Source organism: Ovis aries, chromosome 13 (genome assembly GCF_016772045.2).
Source record: "Ovis aries strain OAR_USU_Benz2616 breed Rambouillet chromosome 13, ARS-UI_Ramb_v3.0, whole genome shotgun sequence".
NCBI lineage: Eukaryota > Metazoa > Chordata > Mammalia > Artiodactyla > Bovidae > Ovis > Ovis aries.
Window position 1 is genome coordinate 41259779 of NC_056066.1, and position 22967 is coordinate 41282745.

General features: G+C 46.8%; 1 long non-coding RNA gene across 1 annotated transcript; it reads right to left on the reverse strand.

Moving 5' to 3' along the window:
• Window positions 1-318: 318 nt before the first annotated feature.
• LOC132657652 (uncharacterized) lies at window positions 319-20369 on the reverse strand. The gene is made up of 2 exons (XR_009596141.1): window positions 17243-20369; window positions 319-1641 (listed from the first exon to the last, which is right to left on the reverse strand). It is a non-coding gene; the product is annotated as an uncharacterized LOC132657652 (long non-coding RNA).
• Window positions 20370-22967: the final 2598 nt, after the last annotated feature.

The following is a 22967-nucleotide window of genomic DNA, read 5'->3' on the forward strand; positions in this document are numbered from 1 at the left end:
AGCAAGAATGAAAAGCTGGCTGAAAAACAGAGGAAGAAACATTCAAATGGACCCTCATTAGTGCTTGGCTCAAGTTTGTAGCCTTTAAAGCTCTTCTGAGACCTAGTGGGGGAAAAAAAAAAAAAAAAAACACTAAAAAGCAAATAGGAAGGGGAAGTACATGATCCAACTGAGGTCGTGCTTACAGAGACAGTTTATACTGACTGAAATGCATGCTCCACGCAAAGGAGGCCTGAGTAAGATTTTTAAAATATGTTTGATACATGCTTTGAGTTGAAGTGCTAAAAGACAGTAAAAAAGAAGAAGAGGAAGATGGCACCACTGTCAAGATCCCAGAGATGGGAGGTGATTTATTTTCATCGCTTCAAGCAAGTGTATTAATATCCATAAGCCAGACTCAAAGGATACAGAGAGAACAACTTTAAAATAATCTTAAACTGGAGGATAAGGGCAGGCATTTCTTTTTTAAACTTTTTTGTTGCAAGATATTGGCTTTATAATATTGTGCTGGTTTCTGCCATACATCAACATGAATCAGCCACAGGTATTCATATGTCCCCTAAAGGAAGGCATCTTAATTAAGATACAGACCTGGGGTCCCTGGTGATCCAGTGGTTAAAACTCCGCACTTCCAATGCAGGGGGCACGTGTTCAATCCCTGGTGGCAGCCCTAAGTTCCCACACGCCATGTGGCATGGCCTACGCCCCGCCCTCCCGCAAAAAAAGTTACCGGCCTGGTTGTTTTAAAAGAGAACAAATAAGAGCAGCCTACATAACAGAAAAGCTTGATTCCCTTTCACATGTAAGCAGGGCTTCCCAGGTGTCTCTAGTGGTAAAGTACCTGCCTGCCAATGCAGGAGACGCAAGACACGAGGGTTCAATCCCTGGGTTGGGAAGATCCCCTAGAGGAGGGCACAGCAACCCACTCCAGGATTCTTGCCTGGAGAATCCCATGGACAGAGGAGCCTGGTGAGCTACAGTCCATAGGATCACAAAGTGTCAGACACGACTGGAGCGACTGAGCATGCACGCATGCACGTTTAAGTCCACATGGGTAGGCAGCCCAATGGAGTAGGATGACTTTGGTCCCTAAATGGTCCAGGCACTCAGCACTGTGTGTGTCTGGCTGGAGATGCATCCTGCCCTGCCCCCGCACCACATCTGTCTTCCTGGCTGGAAAGGAGAGAATGGAGAAGTGTAACTCCCTTTTTCACAGCCCGGAATTTGCAATTACCTTTTATGCTCACAGCCCACTGGACACAAATTGATAGTGTGGCCACATATAGCCACCAGCATCCAGAAGATTCAGACTTGAGCTGGGAAACCATGTGCTAAGACTGGATGGAGATGTAAGTGATAAAAGACAAGTAGCCATCTGGGCACCCAGCTCCTTCCAATGTCTTGCTCCACTAGCCTGTGAGTGGTGCCTCTGCCACCCACAAAAGCTGCCCAGCACCGCCTGCCTCATTTGCATTCCAGGCAGTGGAGAGGGAAGGAGAACACACAGGGCCGGCGGCTTCCTTCGAAGGATCCAGTGTGGACTTGCACATGCTATGCTGGTCAGTTCCGTCTGTCAGGACACAGTCTTGTGCCCACATCTGTCCGCAAGAGAGGCTGGGGAATGTCTGGGGTTTGGAGACTCTGTGAGTAACGGGAAGAATGAAAGAAAGACTATTGGGTGATGAACTGCTTCTCAGACACAGGCAGTATAAGCTGTAATTGCTGACAGCACGTCCCATCTTCTGAAGGTACCAGTAAATTACTTTTAGTTCCTCAAAGACCAAACGCGTTTCTAATTAGGAAGGATTTTATTAATCGGATAAGCCCATCTGGCTTTCCAACTCTAACACACTTTGTGTGTTCTTTAATAATAATAATCATTTCCTTTAGAAACAATTTGTCATTCAGATGGTATTTTCAGCAATTTTGTTTGAATTAGAGAAGCTTAACTGTAAAAGGGCAATGCAATCCCAAAACACTTTCCCAAACTGTGTTTTGTGTCTGTCCTGCAAGATGATTCTGGAAAGCAGATGCATGAAACATCCCCCAGCTTGCCCTTGACAGTTCCGTGGAATGTTCTGCCCATTAATCCTCTGAAGCAGGAGAAATCACCCCATTTTCTAAACCCAGTGTGGGACCGACTCACTCAGTTCCCGAAGCCCTTCCAACCATGACCTTTAACCCTTCCATGCTACCGCACTTCACAGAACACACTTTGAGAAACACTTTCTAGGGTGGTAAAAAATGAGCAAAAAATGGTTTAAAACAATCAGCAATAGACACAGTGTACAAACTATCTCCTGTCACAAGGTTCAAGAGCGGGCTGTCTCCAGCAAGACCCTGAGCATAGGCTGAACTCTCCCTCTGATGAGAGAGGACTAGGCTGGGTCACATCTAATATTAGGGATTACAGATCGTGTCTTCTTTTCACCTCTCCCTGTATACGGAGGAGACCTAAAGGATCATGCCTTTTGCAAGAAGAGTATCCTGGAGGCCAGGACTAAGTCTGTCCTCCACGCCAACCCCACGCCCTCCCTGGGACAGGCCACTATCTTTATGGATGTCCTTGGGGTGAGGAAGTGAGTGAGTGTGGAGCATTCCGAGAGCAGGTGAGATAACCAGCCACTGGTCAGGGAGATGACATCTGATCATCCCTCATGGGGGAAGCTGCAGAAGCCAGCAATGCCAACTGACTTGGTCACTGAGCCAGAAAGTGGTGGGAAAGGATGGGGTTCCGGACTGTCCCCCCAGCCCCCAGAGCCCATTTTCCCCCCCTCACTGAAACTTCTCACACAGGGATGGAATCCAGTGACATCCTCGACACAGAGAGGGGCCTGGAACAAAGGCTTTGTATTGAAACCATTCACAGAAGCCAAACATTTCCCCCCATGGCTCTTTGGATCAGAATTCAGCTCTGATGAGAAATCTTCATCTAGTCATGGGAAAATACTTATTAGAATGTTAAGGGAAAAGCGAGATTAGAATCTAGGAATTGGTATCATTTCAAGCTTGAGAAAAGAAGTACACCACGGCATTTGTGTAGCTACAGACACAAGTAAATAGGAAGGGAATACATGATATGCTAATAATTGCTATCACCGGAGCAGGGTTATGGTTGGCTTTTGTTATCCACTATTTTCCTCCTTCAGTGAGCTTCTTTGGCCTTACAGGTCCATGTTGACCTTCGAGGCCATAGTCATCCTCAAGCCTCAGCTCAATCTCCTGCCTGTGGGGTCCTGGTGATGCCCCCGGCCCCTGCCCTGTCACCTCTGCAGGTTGCTGAGGGTGGGTGGCTCTGTAGACAGCCAGAAATCCCTGCTGATCACATTCCTTCCTCTGTCTCTCCTGGAGGGAGACCCTGAATCAGACCCAGAGCTCCCTGCCCCAGCCCCCAGGTCCTGGAGGGCTCTCTGGCTATCTCCTGCCTCCTCCTGGGGCAACAGGCAGGCCTGGAGCCCAGAAGTTGCCACCAATATTCTTGTAAAACTCTCTGTCCTTTGCCTAGGTGTCTGCCTTGCATGGCAGAGAAATGGCTTGTGGGATGACGGTGGACCTGTGCTTCATGGTCTAATGTGTCCCTTGTGGTGCTGAGAGGTGAGCATTTGCCTGAAGGCCATCTCAACGTTCCTGCTCTTAAAAATGCCTTGGACTTGGCTTTGTGTCCCACAGAGAATGGCACGAACCTTCTCTCCCCAGAAGCCTCTGAACTAAATAAGTGAAGCCATAAGAGGAACACTTACTGTTGTTTTATGTTTTAGTGAAAGAGTAAGAAGACCCTGCAGTGAACCAAGGGCTTCCCAGGTAGTGCTAGTGGTAAAGAACCCACCTGCTGATGCAGGAAAAGAAAGAGATGCAAGTTTGATCCTTGGGTTGGGGAAGATCCCCTGGAGGAGGACATGTCAACCCTCTTCAGTATTCTTGCCTGGAGAATCCCATGAACAGAGGAGCCCAGCAGGCTACAGTCCATGTGGTTGCAAAGAGCAGGACACGACTGAAGCAACTTAGCAGTGAACCAAGGAAGCCTGACTGTGTGTGGGGCAGCGGGGGGAGGGGGAAGGTGTGTGCCTGTGTGCACACACATGTACACACACATACTCACACACACATGGACATCTCAGAGTATTGCAGAGGGTGTTCAAGGCTTTGGCAGCTCCCATGCCACAAGGCTCCAAATGCATTTAAAAAGGAACAAAAGCCAAAGCAAGGCTCTTAAGCATGTGGCACGTTATAAAGGTCTACTTTGAACAACACTCTAAACACACATGAGCTTTTCATGGGGACTCTGAATCACCTAATGGGAAGATCATGGAAAATTCTTCGTCTGCTGGGACACACAGGCCCCACGCCTGTAGAGCCTGGGCTGTCCCCATCCCAGGAGAAGCCGGGCTCCTTGATCAACATTCAGCAGAAGCAGGAAGAGAGTGGGGGATTTGCAGACACTCCAAGGCTGGGCATCTTCGCAGGTATTTCCCAGCCTGGACCAACCCTTGTCTGGTTGGAGGGGAAAGGAGCGTGAGACCCAGTCGTGTGGATGATGCGGGCTTGGTCTCACAGACCGCTCGAGGTCAGAATGTTCCCTTCGGCATGAGTCCATCCACCATTTGTGGTTCCAGCCCCAAGCCAGCAGCCTGGGCAACCTGGTAGCTTGGGAGATGCTTCCCAAATCCCAAAGTATGAGATCCCGTCAGCTTCTCTGAGTCACAGGCTATAGCAGGGGGTTCAAGTGTTCCTCAGCCCATGCTCACCAGGTATCCCAACAGCTACCCACTGCATCCAGTTTACACAGGAATTCAGAAGGCTCCCCAGGGGGACACACTGGCAGGGCCTGGGGACATGCCAACTGTGGGGTGGGCCTAAGGCAGGGCCCTCAGGCCGTCAGAGGGCACGTCAGAATTGGTGGTCTGAGAGGATGTTTCTGCAAATCTGGGGCTGGGGAGGTCTGCCAGGCGGTCTGTGAGCCGCCAAAGATAGGTCCTGGCCTAGGAGCTCGCTGGGAGTGACAGAGAATGGCAGCATGGTGGTAATACACGTGAGAAAATGAAATTCACTGGGACTGAGTGTGTCCCTGCAGGCAGGGCCGCTCCCCGAGGCTGGGACCTCGAGATACCCTACAGAGCTCGTCCTTTTGCTCCTGCCCGCAGCCCCCTGGGGCCTCCATCCCATGACCCGGCAGGCAGGCTGCCCCATCTCATCCTTACCACCCCCGCCCTCCCATGGACCACTCGCTGCAGATGAGCCCGCTCTCTCAAGGGGCAGACCCCGCCCAGCAGTCCTCCAGAAAAGGAGGCTCCCCCCGTGGGGGGCAGAGAGATGCTGGTGTGGGGGAGGGGTAGCAGGACCAGCGTGGAAATGACAGGAAGATGCAGGATTCAGGGACCAGCCCTGAGGTTCAGGCAGGAGGCTCTCCCGTGTAAATGGCTCTGTGCACATTAATTATGTGAGTGTCTACATCTTTCTGGGAAGGCGTAAAGATGGAACTAAAAGTGGAAGTCAGGTAAAAAGTGAGGGTCTAGACACCTAAACATTTTGTTAAACATTTGTTTTTTAAAAATTTGATGTTGTTGCACCTGAGTGGAGCTTCTGAGTTTTGTACTGCTCAAGATTTTCATAAATAAAATTTTTTCTCACCAAAAAAAAAAAAAAAAAATCGAGGCTGTTTCAGGATTGCAGAAAAGTTGCCATAAGAATACAGAGAATTCCTGATGTCTTTCACCCAGAAACCCAGGTGTGAACATGGGTGGGATGGTTACCATCTTTGCTCTCTTCTTCTCCTTCATCCTCTTTATCCCTAAATACTTCTCTGTGTGTCCCCTAAAAACAAGAAGTTTCTCATGCAAAATTTCAAAAATTATCAGAATCAGCAAATTAAGACCTCTACAGTCATCCCCCTGACCCTTATCTGTGGTCACTTTTTGTGGCTGTAGTTACCCAAGGTCAACCGCAGTCTAAAAATATTACATGGAAAATTCCAGAAGTGAACAGTTCGTGAGTTGTGAATTGCACGCCTCTCTGAGTAGCCTGATGAAATCTCGTGCTGTTGACTCTGTCTCACCAGGGACATGAGTCACCCCTTTGTCCCACATGTCCTGCCCCTCAGTCACTTAGTAGACACTTAATGATCAGATCAAGGTGTTGCTGTGCTTGTCTCCAAGTGACCTCATTTTACTTAATAATGGCCCCAAAGCACAGAAATACTGATGCCAGCAAGTCAAATATGCCAAAGACAAGCAGTCAAGTGCTTCCTGAAAAGTGAAAGTTTTCAACTTAATAAGGAAAGGGTCAAAAAAAATCATAGCCCAAGGTTGCTAAAATTTACAGTAAGAACAAATCTTCTGTCTGTGAAATTGTGAAGAAAGAAAAGGAAATTCAAGCAAGTGTAGCTGTCATACCTCAAACTGCAGCAGCCTATGGCCATGGAGCCTGATAAGTACTTAAGAAAAAAAAAGGCGTTTAATTTGTACAGTGAAATATTTTGCTTGACAGACGCCACATTCAATACCTTTTGTGACAACATGTTGTGCTAATTGTTTTATTAGTTACGGTTGTTGATCTCTTACTGTGGCTAATTTATAAATCAAAGTTTTTCATAGGGATGCACAGAGAAGAGAAACATAGTAGATTAAGGGTTCACTACTATCCTTGGTTTCAGGCATCCATTGGGGGTTTTGGAAGGGGTTTCCCTGGTGGCTCAGATGGTAAAGAATCTGCCTGCAACATTGGAGACCCAGGTTCAATCCTTGCATAGGGAAGATCCCCCTGGAGAAGGGAATGGCTATCCACTCTAGTATTCTTACCTGGAGAACCCCATGGACAGAGGAGCCTGGTGGGCTACAGTCCATGGGGTCGCAACACGACTGAATGACTAGCGCACTACACCACTACCTCTCTGATGGGCAACAGAATAAACCTATTATCTAATATACACTCTTTTCCAGATTTCATCCATTATCCCAATAATGTATCAGGATAAAAGGAGCTCCCAGGTGTGCAGCCCCTTGGACATGGACAGCTCCCCACCTCACGTGCACCCCATGGCCTGGACATTCTACAAGACAGCTCTCAGTCTTACAGCATGTCTTCAGTCTGGGCAGGCTGGTTTTAAGCTTGCGTCATAGGCAAATCTGGACTCTCTCAGCCCCCTAAAGCTGCCCTATTTGGCAGGCATCTTATCTAAATCTCCAGACGCTGGCTCTGTTTTGATAGAGGAATAGGACCATACCCTTGGCAGGCCCACAGCACCGCTAATTCATTTTCGTTAACGTAGAGCAGCTGCCCCCACTCCCGACCTTCCCAGCCAACTGTTTTCTTGTTCTCTCCTCTGCCCCTTGGTGAGGCTGCCTGAGTCACCAGCAAGAGCAGTCCTGGAGCCCAGCGGTCGGCTCTGCAACGGAGAACATTCTAAGTAATCATTAAGGATGTGTTTTTCCACGTGGAAAATATCAGGCCTCGGGCACTACCACACTGGCAGCCTCAGGGACCCTGGGTTGGAAGTGATGTGTGCGCCTCAGGACCCCCAGCCCCACGGGGAGCTCTGAGGGTCCTCAAACTCCACAGGGCCATTCATTAAAAATAACACAGCTTCCCAGAGATCAAGGGATTGTACACAAATCTGGTTTGCATTGCCTTGAGGGGGCTGGGAAAGAAGCGAGTGGATAAAAATATGAGCCTGACTCATAGCCGTGCTTGATAGCCTGTGATCTGGGATCAGCCGGAGCCCAGCGTGAGCTCACTGGTTTTTCATCCCCTTCTGCCCTGACCACCCCCTCACCTCAAATCCATACCACACAACCCCCATCCACGCTGTGTGTCCTGCACATGTTCTCATGGACTGGACTGGCCAGGCCACCGGGCACACAGTGCCACTGCAGTCCCCTCCCAGGCCGCTCCCCTCTCCTGTGGACCCTGGAAGTGTTTCTGTGCAGGTCCTCACCCGGGAACTCAGCCTTCAGACACAGGGAGGTGGGGTGGTCATGTGGGCTTCTGGGCACCTAGTGTCCTTGCTCTCCCCAGCCAGGCCAGCCAAGTCTCCGATCAACCCCACTCTGCCTCCCACCAAGCTAGGAGGTGGCCTCAGACTCTGAGCAGACACCAAGCAGAAGCCACTTTCCATCTGCTCTGGAAGCAGAGGGCAGAAGAAGGCCCTGCTATCTGTGGTTGTCTAGGAAGGCTTCAGGAAGAAACCCGTCTGGGGCATTAACTATGTGTGGGCCTATAAAAGGAATGAAATTGTGCCATTTGCAGAGACGTGGATGGACCTAGAGACAGAGTGAAGAAAGGAAAGCAAATATCATGTAATGTCGCTTATGTGCAGAATCTAGAAAAATACAGATGAACCTATTTGCAAAGCAGAAATAGAGACACAAAGAACAAACATACAGACCCCAAGGGGGAGATGGAAGTGGGGTGAACTGGGAGCCTGGGATTGACATATAGACTCTATTGATACTATTCATAAAACAGATAACTAATGAGAACCTGCAGGGAACTCTACTCAGTGCTCTGTAGTGACCTAAGCGAGAAGGGTAGGGAATACAAAAAAGAGGGGATATACGTTTACATACAACTGATTTACTTTACTGTACAGTAGAAACTAATACAATATTGTAAAGCAAGCATACTCCAATAAAAACTCGAAAATAAATAAATAAAAATGGGTGGGCCTGAGGAGGATCTAAAGGCATTGGGTTTGGCATGAGGGGAGCCCTCTGCAATCCCTCAGAGGGATTTAACGAGCTTTCGCTCGTTAAACCTCAGCCCATATGGGTGGGCACTCCAGAGCCTCTGGACCTTGCTGTGTTAAGGACTGGTGTGCTGGTCCCAGAGCAGGTCCAGGGAAAGGCAAGTTCTCAACATAAGGGACAGAAGTCTGTGACTTTACTTAAGACGACAGTAAGGACATGCGCTTTTGTGAGCATGTGTATGAAGAATGATCAGTCCAGTGGGAGAGCATGGAAGCAAATGTGAGAGGGGGATGGTCTGTATAAACTTCCTAAAGAGAGGTGTTTCCTGAAGGGTAAGCATAGACCAGCTGGCCGGCAGAAGGACGCTCCGTGCCCTTGGGTCTTGACGCAGCTCTGTGTCTGCTGATTGTAGACACTCAGACACTCTTTTCTATTTTTCCGGCAATGCAGTTATGACTCTCCTGTATGCCCAGCATGACACCACCGATGGAGAAGAGTTGGGGCAAAGGGGCCTGGGGCAGTCAGGGGAGAGACAGGCCAGTTCAAGACAGCCTCCTCCAACGTCTTATGGAGACAGCATAGTGCAAAAAACTGTCTCTTATTAGAAAATTGCTAGAAAGCTTGTTGCTCATCCATCGTTCAATAAGTAGTTGCCAGCAAGCACTTCCATAGGCTGTGGCTCTATGTCACCCTGGGTTTGCAAACTGTCATTTGGACCCTTCCATCAGAACTTTCATGCCTCAGCTGCTAGGCAGTTAGGGAGGGTCCAGGCCCTAGATTCCTCTTCGCAGTCAAAGAGATGGTCCAGACCCTGAAAAAGGGATAAGTTTAAATAATGGGAAGAGAAGGAAGTCCAGGCGATGACTGTTACAGGAGGATTTGTGACCACCAATAAATACATGGTCTGAAGAGAGACAAGGATGAAAGACTGTCAACGTCAGTGTCTGCAGAGGTTACTGGGATGCACTGTCAGATAAAGTGCCGCCAGAGTCAGACCTGGCCATCAGCCCGGTGGGCATTCTTTCTACCTCAGCTCTTTACAAAACACACCTACAGCCTGCTGAGCACAGATGACCACTTTCTAATGTGTAATAAAATGCAGGAAGATACGCTATCACAGAGACACAGCTGAATGACTTACTAAATGCTGTGGCTCAAATGTTTATAATATGCCTAAATAAAAAAGAATAAGGAACTGACTTGGAAGAACTGTTTTTTGTTTGTTTGTTTATAAGAGTATCTACATAAGCCACTCACACCTGGGGCTTTCCAGGAGAAAGTCTTCAAAAAGTTCTGATGGGAAATCCAGTGCTTCATTGACTCCCAGAGCACTCCATAAATGCTGGTGGCTGTCTGAAAGGTAACTTTGCCTGCGATGAGCTGGAAAGACGTGGTCTCATGGTTTTAACCATTTTTATTGGTCCCACTGCCAGCCCTGTTCACATGGGCAAGATGAGGGTCAAGGGTCAGCTCCTGGCGCTTTGCTCCGCAAGTTGCATGTAGATCCTTAGACAGTCTAAAGTTAGACTTAGGTGGGAGGTCAAAGGCGCTGGGGTAATTTAGCCTTGGGAAGTAAACCACATCTTCCAACAAGAACATCTTACTGGACAGATGGTGACCAGCTGTTCCTTTCATGGAGGCAGGAGAGATATGGGGATTAGATTTAGACAGAGACTATTTGGATGGTGGGCTATGTTGGCATTGGAAGAGAACCCATGGGACCTGTGATCTGCACTCTGAGAGATGTAAGCCAATGACTAAACAGTCTTCCTTCTATATACATTAACCTTGGAGGCGGACCCTAACATTTAGTGGATACTAGATAATGTCTGTTGGGAAATATTTATTAAACAAGAGATTTCAGGGTATATAGGTGTGTGTTAAACTAAGACATTTGCATGATTGTGACGTGTACAAGATCAGTGAAGAATCCAGCACTTTCTCCTCTTCTCTCTCCAAATTGCATCTCATTTCTAGCCCGAGTGACCCACTACATGCCGATAACCCCTGCATGTTTTAATATCTTAACGAGTCCCTCTTTTCTCCTTATGACTTTGAAAAACAACCAAACAAAGCCTGGCCCTGCCTGTGGGGGTCCCTGTCTCCCACGGTGGGGGATAAGTGCTCACAGCTGCTAGAACCTTATTAACAACTTCCATTTTATAATGGCTTCTAGGGAGAAAGCACCACAATTATGACAAAAGAATATTTACAAGATGTGAACTGCATCCATCTTCAAATTTAATGCTACAGTACAAGTAACCACCATTCTGGGCTATTGGATGTCAGGCTTGTTTGTGATTTCTGAGCTCTATCACTAAATTTATAAATCCGGGGATGAATGCCTGTCTTAATGCATTATGAGAAATGAGATAATGAACTTGACACCCTCTGCCTAGTATCCAGTAGAGTCCTTCTTCGTTTTACCCTAATAAAAGAAGTTAAAATGGGTCATGACCTTCATAAAAACAAGTTTGTCTCAGACAACAAGTCTGACCACAGGAATAGGCACGTTTGGATTCATGTCTGCTGAAAAGACCCAGCTGGGCTTGGCTGTGAACAGACCTACTTATCTGTTTCATTTTGTTTTATGGTTTTTCAACAACTGTGGAAGAAACAAACCCACTGTCATGTGATTTTTCAATAAAAATAGAAAAAAGATAAAGAAGAGCTGAAGAAAATGATTTGTTTCTTACTACTTAAAACAAAAGTGTAAGTTGATGTTAGAAGAAAATAGACAGAAAAAAAGAGAAGGATTTACTGAGTATTAGAAAGCTTAAAAAATAAAAAGGTCAGAGGGAGAAGGCAGGGTAAGTACATCAGGCTTGCTATAAAGATGGAAAGTTCATAATTTTAAAGGCTCAAAATGTCACTTTATAGTTCATATCTTAAAACTATATGCTCCATTTGTGGCTGTAGCTGTTTAGTTATTAAGTTGTGTCCGACTGTTTGCGACCTACCAGGATCCTCTGTCCATGGGATTTCCCAAGCAAGAATACTTGAGTGGGTTCAGGGGATCCTCGTGACCAAGGGACAGAACCCAAATCTCCTACGTTAGCAGGTGGATTGTTTACCAGCCAGCCCCCAGGGGAGCCTATACATTCTGTTAGATCACTCAGTATCTTACTTGTTGAGCTTAGTGCAATATTTCCTTGTAATAAATGCATTTTCTCTTTTTTTTTTCTTTTTCCTGTATCCAAAAACTCAAGGAAAACCTATGACTTGATCTAAAAACATTTTCTCCTGAAATCTGTGACAAAGGAATCTCTGACAAAGAAGTTTCTCACAATTCTATGACTACAAGTGTATCTTTTGGAAGGATTAGCTGCGCTGTATTCTCTTACCAGCTTTGGGAATTTCAAAATGATTCTACAGTAGAAAGAAAGCTGAGAACACCCTTCTGAGCTACAATTTGTCTTTCTGAAGCTTCAGATTTTGGAAATATATCTCTGATAAACTCAGTATAAATAGACCAATGTCACTTCCCACGTGGGCTGGTGGTAAAGAACCCGTCTGCCAATGCAGGAAACTCAGGAGACATGGGTTTGATCCCTGAGTTGGGAAGATCCCTGGAGGAGGGCGTGCAACCCACTCCAGTATTCTTGCCTGAAGAATCCTATGAACAGAGGACCCCCGTAGGCTATAGTCCATAGGGTTGCAAAGAGTCAGACAGGACTGAAGCAACTTAGCATACCCACACATTTAGGAGTCTACCTGAAAGCAAAAATGCCAATCAATACTTTGCAAATTATGTCTATGTCATATTAGCTTTGGGTTTATTGCTTGCTGCTATTTATCCACACATAAACCAGAAGCACTTCTCTTTCTAAAGGCAGCTTAGCACTGGGTTTGGTGATAAAAGGCCCACAGCAGTTGTGGTCCAGCTTCAGGGACGAGTCCAGCCATCTCTTCTCATGTGTCCTGTCGCCTTATCATCAGCTGACTGGCTATTTCTAGCTTTAAGTCACATACACCTAAGACTTCATTCTTCAGCTTTTAATGACAAAAAGATATTTTCAGTTTTGAAAGAGATAAGCAAAGACCCGTAATTTGGCTTCCCTAAGAAATAAACATGCATTTCTCCATCACTGCAGAGCCCAACAGAGCTTAAAGCATGAGCGAATAATGACCATTATATTAAGATTATAAAATCAAGATGGAAGCAGCTCAAAATTTTACTTGACTGAGTGATTTGTGTCTTTATGGGTGGGATTCTTAAGAACATCTTAACACCAGATGTTCTTGGTGTTGATAAAACTGGCGTTTATTTTGACTTGACCCTTCCCTAGGGGCTGCGCTCTGAGAATCAGCAGGATTTTGTTTAAACTCAACACTTTACCCATTCAGAATGCAGACCGGGGGCTGTTTTTCCTTTTCTCTTTGTCCAGTGACTGGAAAGTCATTTCTGGGTCTCTGTAGGACTTGTTTTTGAGAAGACACACACACACTAACCTGAGAGCAGGGAACACACTATAAACAGGGAGATTCATTTCTTTGATAATGCTCAACTAAAGTACCAAGTCTCCTGAGAGAAATAATCTTTAAATATCAAATAAGCAATTTATGGAAGTCAGAAGCCACACCCAAAAGGGCCAGAACTCTGTTTTTAATGGAGGATGCCCGGAGACTTCAAACTGGCCCATTACCCAGAGGATAATATGTCTTATTTTCATGGCAACATGATCACCGACTTTTCCAAACCTTCATAAAATGATGGAAAGTGGGTTTTCTAATATAAACCCCAGTGCGATCTCTATTTACTAAACCACCAGTGGACCCACAGAAGGGATTTTGGACAAAGAGCCATTTCTTGCTATGATTACCCAGAAGTGGAAAACACTGCCTTTTTAATACAAGATGTGGTCTGTTTTATGATCCCACCTTCCACTGAAATTCCTTCCAGTTCACGTCGGTGTTCAGACATAGACTGAAGGGGAATGTCCACCTACGGACGGTTCTTGGTGGAACTAAGGACACTGTGCCTGACAGTTTATTTGCAGCAGCCTCTGGTAGCTCAGATGGCAAAGAATCTGCCTGCAATACAGGAGACCCAGGTTCGACCCCTGGGTCAGGAGGATCCCCGGGAGAAGGGACTAGCTACCCACTCTGGTAATCTAGAGAATTCCATGGACAAAGGAGCCAGGCAGGCTGGAGTCCATGGAATCACAAAGAGCTGGACACGACTGAGCGATTAACACTACAATCACCACATTCTTACATTTGAAGGCTAACTCCCCAAGAAACCTGCTGACAGCAGCAGCATCCCTGGGCTTCTGAGGAGTGAGACACACAGCCAGTCAGAATATGCTTCCTTTCTCCATCAGGCTCGCATCCCCCAGCATTTCCGTCGCACACGGGGTACCCTCTGACTCTCCAGCTCCCTCCTCAGTTTCCTCCTGCCCCTTCCCACCACCCCTCTCCTCCTGGTACTCCTTTTCTCTCCCCTCCACCAGTACCTAGAAGAAGGAGAAGCACAGGGCACAGACCTGGCTCCAAGGAGGGCACAGATGTCTAGTGGGAACCAGGGACCTCCTCTCCTGGCACATGCCTGCAGATCAGGGAGATGAGATCAGCCCCTGACCATCCCCTGGAGGTTTGGATGGATTCTGTGGTGACTCTGAGATGAGACCCAGAGACCCAAACACAACCAGATGCCAGAGGGGCCCTAACAGGAGGTCAGGAGCCTGGGGGATTGTGTCATTTCAAGCGATGCTCGTCTTAACAGTTCAGCTAGTTTCATAAACATAGACACCTCGTCTCACGCGGAGACTCGGCCTTAGGTGCAGTGACCACGAGAGAGAAGTAGTTCCCTTCCAAGCAAAACACAAGAGAAAGACTTGTGGTTTCAGCCCCGACGTGTAGAGCTTGGGAGCTGTGACTCCAATGCTTACAACAAGAAAATAACCTGAACTAAGAAAAGCACTGACAGGGACTTCCCTGGTGGTCCAATACAGAGGCCCTGTGTCCCATCCCTGCTCAGGGAACTAAGATCCCACGTGTCGCACTGTGTGTCCAAAACTGGAAAAGAAGACAAAAGAACTAAAGAAAAGCACTGACGTTTCCCAGGCCCACCAGAGAACCACGGTCACCGGGTACACCTGCCACCTCAAATCTGGAGGGACAAGCACAAGCAGAGGGGCGTCTCACCAGGAGGGTCACAGAGGGGTGTGCCTGCCTGGAGCCGAGCTGCTGGAGCTGTAAACTGGTGGGAACATTTAAATGGTAATTTGCGTGAACTGCGGAAACCTGACCGTGGACCAGTGTGAGAGTGTGAAGCCTCTGGGGGCGGCAATCTGAGTGAGGGGACCCCATAGTTTCATGGTTTTTACCTCTAGGAACCCCACCCGACTCTTAAAGACAGAGAGAAACAAAAAACCTTCTTTCTAGCAGGGAGCAGGAAAAGAGTGACCAAGTTGAAATAGACCAGAGCCTTTTCCATAACAAAGACCAACTCAACAGAAAAGAGCTTTATGAGAGCTTTATCTGATCTGGGGAAAGGGAAATTACCCACCTCCACCCCCTGCTACCTCTCTTGTCTCACTTAAGGGAGAAAAACCAACTGGGAGAGTAGCACTGACCTATATGCCATGTGTAGAATAGACAGCTAGTGGGAAGCTGCTGTGTAACACAGGGAGCTCAGCTCAGGGCTCTGTGACGACAGAGGGGTGGATGGGGGAGGGGAGGGAGGGGATATATGCACACATGTGGTTGGTTCACTTCATTGTACAGCAGAAATTAACACAGTCTTGTAAAGCAATTATACTCCAGTAAAAAAAGAGAAACCCTTATGAAGTCATAACCCAGAGGCACAGACCCACTAAAAGGCTGAGACCTAATCCCCACCTCCCACAGTTTACACCTCCCCAGCAAGATCACCTGAAGAGCTATTCTATTTGGTTCAGATTCTATTTAAAACAAGCTCTTAGAGAAACCCAAAGACAAAAGAGAGAAACAGGGACATTCAATTAATTTAAGGCCAAAGACGTCCACAGCTACACGAAACATTAAAATTTCATATGAAAAGCCTTTTAACTCAGTCTTTACTAGCCGATGCATTATATCTCTCATTCAATAGAAAATTACAAGGCATGCTGAAAGTCAAGAAGAAACAGTCTAAAGAGAGAAAGTAAGTATGGCATCACACATGGCATCAAATTTGAAATGATCAAACCAGAGAATTTAAAATAACTATGATTAATTTGTTGAGGGCTCCAATGGAAAGAATAAACAACTTGAAAGGACAGATGGGAAAAGTAAGCAGAGAGATGAAAACTCAGAGAGAATCTAAGAAAAATGCTGGAAATCACAAATGAGGTAACAGAATGAAGACTGATTTTGATGCGCACCTCTGTAGACTAGATGTGACTGAGGAGAGAATCAATGAACTTGAAAATTTGTTGTTTAGTCCTTAAGTCGTGTCTGACTCTTTTGTGACCTCATGGACTGTAGACTGCCAGCCTCCTCTGACCATGGGATTTCCCAGGCAAGAATACTGGAGTGGGTTGCCATTTCCTTCTCCAGGGGATCTTCCCAACCCAGGGATCAAACCTGTGTCTACTGCATGGCAGGCCGATTTTTTTTTTTTTTTAACCACTGAGCCAGTAGGAAAGCCCCGAACTTGAGGTACTTCAGGGGAAATTCCCACACCGAACTGTTACATGTGTGATTGGAATACCAGAAGAAGAAAGAGAGAACAGATTAGAAGAATATTTGAAGTATCATGGGTGAGAAGCTTCTGAAATTAGTGACAGGCAGGAAATTACTCCAAGGGCCAACCTGTCATTGGATCAGAGCCTCACGGCCCATAGACTCTGGGGGAATGATGGCTTTAGGGTTTGTTGAACGATCCTAGCAAGGCTTCATAGCATGTGGATTTTCAAAGCACGCATCACTGTCCCATGTTCACCATAATGGTTGTATCCAGAGGGAATAATTGCTTATAAATTCTGAATGATGAAGCCATTTCCTTTACTCTTAAACACTCTTTAAACAAAATTGCTGCACTCAACAGTAAATACTATCCAAAACTCATCCCATTAAATCTCATTACCTGAGAGTGAATACCACTGTCTAATGGACCAAAGGATTCAATTAAATGAAAGTTAGGCAGAGGCTTGGAATCTGTACAAGCAGCATCCAAAATGCCTGCAGCATTTGGAAAATCATGTAATTGAAATTGTACGTGGCCTCAGATGGTCATAGCTCACAAAGAGACCCTGGAATTGGCAGCAAATGGCTTTGCTGGGCATCCAAGTACTTTCCCCTTTTGTAGGATGGTTCTCTGTCTCCCAGGACCTCCCCCTTCCTTTCCCTGTCATCAGCACTCACCCGTCCTGGGTCCTCACTCCTGAGGGAGTTGGCAACATTTTTGCTATCTGTACTGTGAATTCAGGGGTCATTGCCTTCTGTATGCCATCCTGGAATTATTCCGTGCATCTGAATCACCCCTCATAAAGCAGAGAGGTACCCTATGTTTAAGCAAGGATCAAGTCCTTAACACGACAGACTCTCAATTACTTTATTTTAAAAAGCAAAGTATTCTTTGATTAAGGCATACTAACCTGAAGTGACTCCATCAAGGCCATCTGGGATCAGCAGAGGAGAATTTTCTAAAAGGAAGAAAAGAAAATCGGGGGCCATGTCAAAATTGTGAGTGTAGGACCATTAGTATCCAACACCACGGCACATGCTTTGAAGGTAGCTTTACAAAAACACTACAAGTAGTGGTAACATGGTGGAGAAGGTGAGGACGATGTTACCTTCATCTAATGTCAGTAATATTTGTGAAGACTTGGAAAGGTCATTTCACATTCATTTTGAAGCTACAAGTGAAATTACCGTAAGACCCAGAAATTGTGCTCTTGGACCTGTCTTCCAGAGAAATGAAAAACTATTCACAGAGGAACTTGTACACAAATGATAATAGCTCCAGGGACTTTCCTGCTGCCCAGTGGTTATGACTTCACTTTCTAATGCAGCGAGTGCAGGTTCCGTTCTTGGTTGGGGAGCTAAGATGCCACATGGCTCGAGTTCAAAAAACCAGAACATAAAACAAAGCAATATAGTGACAAACTCAATAAAGACTTTAAAAATGGCCCACATTAAAGAAATATTAAAATAAAAATGATAGCTCCAAACTAAAAATTACCCAATTATTTCTTTGACAGGACAGGTAAATAGACTGTGGGACATGCATGCCAGGGAGAACGGCTCAGCAATAAAGAAACAGACCAGTGATGTCCACACAGCCTGATGGGTCACAAGGAAATTACATGTAGCAAAAGCAGTCAATCTCCGAGCTTATGTGCCGCCAGTGTCCACCTGTGGGACACTTGTGTAAGAGCAGAGTATAGAGATGGAGAGCAGACTGGTGGCTGCCAGGGCTTAGGGACGAGGGTGTGCTTATACACGGTGTGGCCAGAGGGCCTGCTGGTGGGAGCAGAAGTGAGTGTCCTGATGCGATGATGGTCCCATGAGGAGGTTACATGTGATAAATCTGCACACACAGACACACACACAGGAGTGCAGGTGAAACCGGTGAAACCTGAATAAGCTCTATGCATGGTACCACCATCAGGTTCCTGGGATGGCTTTTCTCTGCAGCTGCTTAAGCATCACTATCAGGAGGTGATGGGAGTGTGTACATCTTTGCACCATCCTGCGAATCTATATTTGTTTCAAATTTAAAATTTTTTAAATTATTTCATGAACAATGGGCATTCATGTTTTAAATAATATGGGACTTTAAATGTGCATCTGTAATGCAATTACTGAATATAATATTTCGAGTGTATATTTTGACTGTTTTATCCACATCCACAATAATTAAGTAGTTGCCAAAAATGTCTCTTTAAAATATCTTTCCACAATGACGATGGAATCATCTGACATTGGGGATGGCCTCAGATCTGACACAAGCAGTTTGAGCTCCTCCTTGGTGCCCACGGCCCCCCGGCTCAGTCCTATCAGCTTAGGAAAGCTGTCTGTCAGTATCTCCTTCCACCAGCTTCGAAGTTCCCAGAGGTCAGAACCACAGCCAGGAGATGGGCAGAGCCGGCTTGACTCACCTGTTCCTTCTCCTTCCCTTGCTGCCTCTCTCACCGTCATTCATCAAGGTGTGGGCTCACTCATTCATCCAACAAGTGTGATGCCTCACCGCCCTCACTAGGCACTGTGTGCTGGGGGCTGGGTGCACAGAGGAGCCCAGCAGGTAAGATCCATACTCTCTGAAGCTGGCATCCAAGTGGAGGAGAAAAAAAAAAATATTAAAACACGAAGGTAGATAAGCTAATGAGGAAGATCATTGGAAACCGTGATGAGCACACACAATAAAAGAAGCGGACAGAGAGGAAGATATGTGACAGGAGGGGTGCAGAGGCCGCTTTCGATCAGAAGATCAGAGAAGGCCTCTCCTGCTTGGTCCACAGAGCCTGAAGCCAGGCAATTGGAGGGGTCATCAGGGAAGCGAGGAGGAGGGTGGGGGCTATTCTCGAGGAAGCGGACAGCAGGTGCAAAGGCCCCAGGGTAGGAAATAGCTGGGTCTGTCGAGGCAGGAAGCCACGGTCATGAGAGAATGGTGGCCACGGCTCCTTGTGGGAGGGGCGTGGTGGGAGCAGGACAGCAACTTTAGGACCTAGAAGCTGGCCCAGAAGAGGGGCTCTCGGAGGTTCCTGCTGTGCTGACTCCTATGTGAGACCAGTTGTTCATTTTCAGAATCACATCCTGAATTTTGAGAAAACTGAAAGAACATTTTAAGGTTCAAAATCCAACCTGCTGAGAGCATGTGTTCTACTCCAGAGCTTCCAGAACCTTGCAGCTCTCTCTGGCCTAGTTCAAGGCTGAAAAGTGCAAAGCTGTGTTGAAGCTGGATCCCAAGTCTCCAAACCCACTCTGGGGGGCCCTGGGTGGGTGGCTGAATGTGTGGGAGCCACCCACCCTGTACAAACCCTATACAAACTTCTTGATCCAGCTTAATCCTACAGGTCTTAGGTGCTCTGTCCTAGCTTCACTCCTTCACCAACGCCTTCCACTTCTCCCAGCACACCTTCCAGCCCAGTTTAGACGAGTGTCCTTCACGTCACATGTAAGTAGCATGTGTGAGTACTCAGTCACTCAGTCGTGTCCAACTCTGTGATCCCATGGACTGTAGCCCTCTGGGCTCCTCTGTCCATGGGATTTACCAGGCAAGAATACTGGAGTGGGTTGCCATTTCCTTCTCCAGGGGATATTCCCAACCCAGGGATTGAACACATATCTCCTGTATCGGCAGGTGGATTCTTTACCACTGAGACACTTGGGAAGTCCCATGTAAGTAGCAGCAGTATTAATATTTGCTCCCACTACAGGGGAAACTTCATGGGAGCAAGAGTTTCTCCTATCTTGTTCTCTGCTGTGTCCCCAGGGCCCAAGGATACCAAGCTCAGAGTGGGAACATAGTAAAATATGCGCTGAATGAGCAAATACAGAGTGGCTTGAGGGGACTTTGCTGGTGGTCCAGTGGTTAAGACTCCACCTTCTAATGCGAGGGATGCGAGATTGATACCTGGTTAGGGAGCTAAGATCCCACATGCCGCAGGGCACATAAGTTTGTGCACCGCAACAAGAGAAGCCCTGTGCTGCAATGAAGACCTAGCACAGCCAAAATTTTTAAAATTAAAAAAATTGAAGAGTTATAAAAAAACAACTGAGGATTGTGGGGTCTAGAGTCCTGCCCATTCTCTGTCTCTGTCAGCCTCAGTGACCCAAATGATAACCAAGCTAAGGATGGGAAGGGGTGGGGTCACCCTGGGGGGTACTGTGAGCTCTAAGTCATGTTACAGAGGACCCGCAAACCCCCAGTGGGCTCAGGGCTGTAGCTCCTGGTCTTGTCTGAACACACAGAATCCAAAATGTGTCCGTGGCCTCGAGGGCTCAGGTTCTTGTCAATTACTACACATATGGTAATTCGTCCAAGCTGCTGGGCCACATGGATAGACTGCTGCCTTCCTGGCCTGCTCTTGGCATTTGTTAGCAGGAAGGTTGGACTGGCTGGTGACGACCAGGCAGCTGTCCCAGGGGATCCACGGCAGGCAGCTCTATGGCTGAGGCCCACCCAAAGATGCTACTGGGTCAGGGGCTAGAGTCAGCAAACTCATGTTCTCCCATAGGAAGTACAGCTTAGGAGGCAATGGGTAAAGGAAAACCATCTCTCTACTCACAACACTTCTGACACCTGATGGCTGGGTTTCCTACACCAGTTTCCTAACTCTCTGCAGACACCAACTAGGGGCCCTACAATTTAGCTCGATTCTGACAGTGGAGTTGACACAGACCCTACAGATGGAGGACGCAGCCCCACAGGACTGCTCCCTAAGTCCAGAGGCCGAACACAAGCAGTGGGTCCCCAGCTTACCAACACCTCTGTTCTTCATGGCTACAAGTCAGGGGTTCCCAGATCCCCCTCTTCAGTTTTGATAATTGGCTAGAACTCAGAGAACCTAGGGAGGTGCTCTACTTAACTGCTATCAGGTTGCTATAGAGGATATTATAAAGTACACAAATAAACAGTCAGATGAAGAGGTACATCGAGTAAGGTCCAGAAGGTCCCCAACACAGGAGCTGTGGAGTTGGGGGTGCACACTGGTGCTTTCACCAAACAGAAGCTCTCTGAGCCCTCCCACGTAGGGTCTTTATGGAGGTTCATTAGAGAGGCATATTTGATGAAATCACTGGCCACTGGCCACTGGCCACTGACTCAATCCCCTGCCTCCCTCTCTTCCCAGAAGGTTGGGGGTGGAGCTGAGAATTCCAACCCTCTAATTACTGTCTGCTTCCTCTGACAACCAGCCCCCATCCTGAAGCCTTTGTGGGACCCACCAGGAGCAACCTCACTAGAATAACTCAGATGGGGTTGAAAGGGGCTTATTAGGAATAACATAAGATATCCCTCACATCCCCACCCCCATCATTTAGAAAATTCCTAGAGTTTTTAGAGCTCTTGGCCCAGGAACTGGGGAAAAGACCAACTATAAATGTCTCTCTCTATCCCAAAACCCCAGTGGGAGTGAGCGAGCCCAGACTTTCAGTTTTCAAGGAACAACCACCTGAAAGGAGCTCAAAAGTCAAAAGGGCAGATGTTTGTCTCACAACCCAAGGCCCACATCTAATAAAGGATCCAGTCCAGAGGCAGGACTGGCAGGACCCTTCGCTCTGGGCATCTCACTCACTCTCTGTGATCTAGAGACCTTGGTGGGCCTGAGGCTGTGATCCCTGTTCCTCCATCCACCATCACCCAGATTGAGGGGGAGCCTGAGTCCAGCCCAGAACTCCCAGAACAGACCTTCGGTTGGAGGAGCTGAGTGAAAGTCCACGTGGAGTGCAGTGGACCATGACTTGGGTGAGAGGTTATAATGAATAAAACACAAGCTGTGGAAACGATGTTAGCAGAGGGTCAATACACTAGTGATGAGCTGGGCAGATACCCCAAGAGAACCTACAGGATTGCCCACGGATTTGGTATCAAGAGTCTCTACTGAACCAGTAATAGGATACAGAGGAGTGGGAAACGCAGAGTGAGGAAGCGAGCGTTTTTGCTGCACCTCTGGTTCATTTTACCCTATGTCATGGGCGCATCAGCCATGGTACAGGCCTGGAAGCCCCTGTGGTAAGAGGCTGCATTGTCTGGTATTCTGACAAATGCTGAACATTCTACTGGGGCCCCCAAATAAGTAACAGTGACATCACCACTATGACTTTTTCATCACCTATCCTAGCATGGAAGCTATTTGTCATGTCTTAAGTAATTCCAAAGTAATCAAAAAAGGTACAATTAGTTGGAAAACCCATGTGTTTCTCTGCTAAGAATGATGTAAGGGAGTGAAAGGGGGCAAAATGAGAGTTCCTTAGGTCAGGGCTTTTACGAGTAGAGAATGTCCGTCATTGCCATTTTTATTTCTGTTTTATTTGTCTATAAATTAGGTATCATATCCAAATAAACCTTGCCAAGACCAATGTCAAGGAGCTCCCCCCCCCAGGAATTTTACAGTTTCACTTGAGGCTCAAGTCTGTAATCCATTTAAGTTGATTTTTGTAAGTGGTATAAGAATAGAAGTCTGGTTTTATTCTTCTGCCTGTGGTTATTCCATTTTCCCAACACCACTTATTGAAAAAACTGTATTTTCCCCTAAAGTTTTCTTGACTCCCTTGTCAAATATTAATTGGCTGTATAGGCAAAGGTTTATTTCTGCTTTTTCAGTTCTGTTCCATTGGCCTATGCATGTATTTTATTAGTCTTTTCAATAAATAATG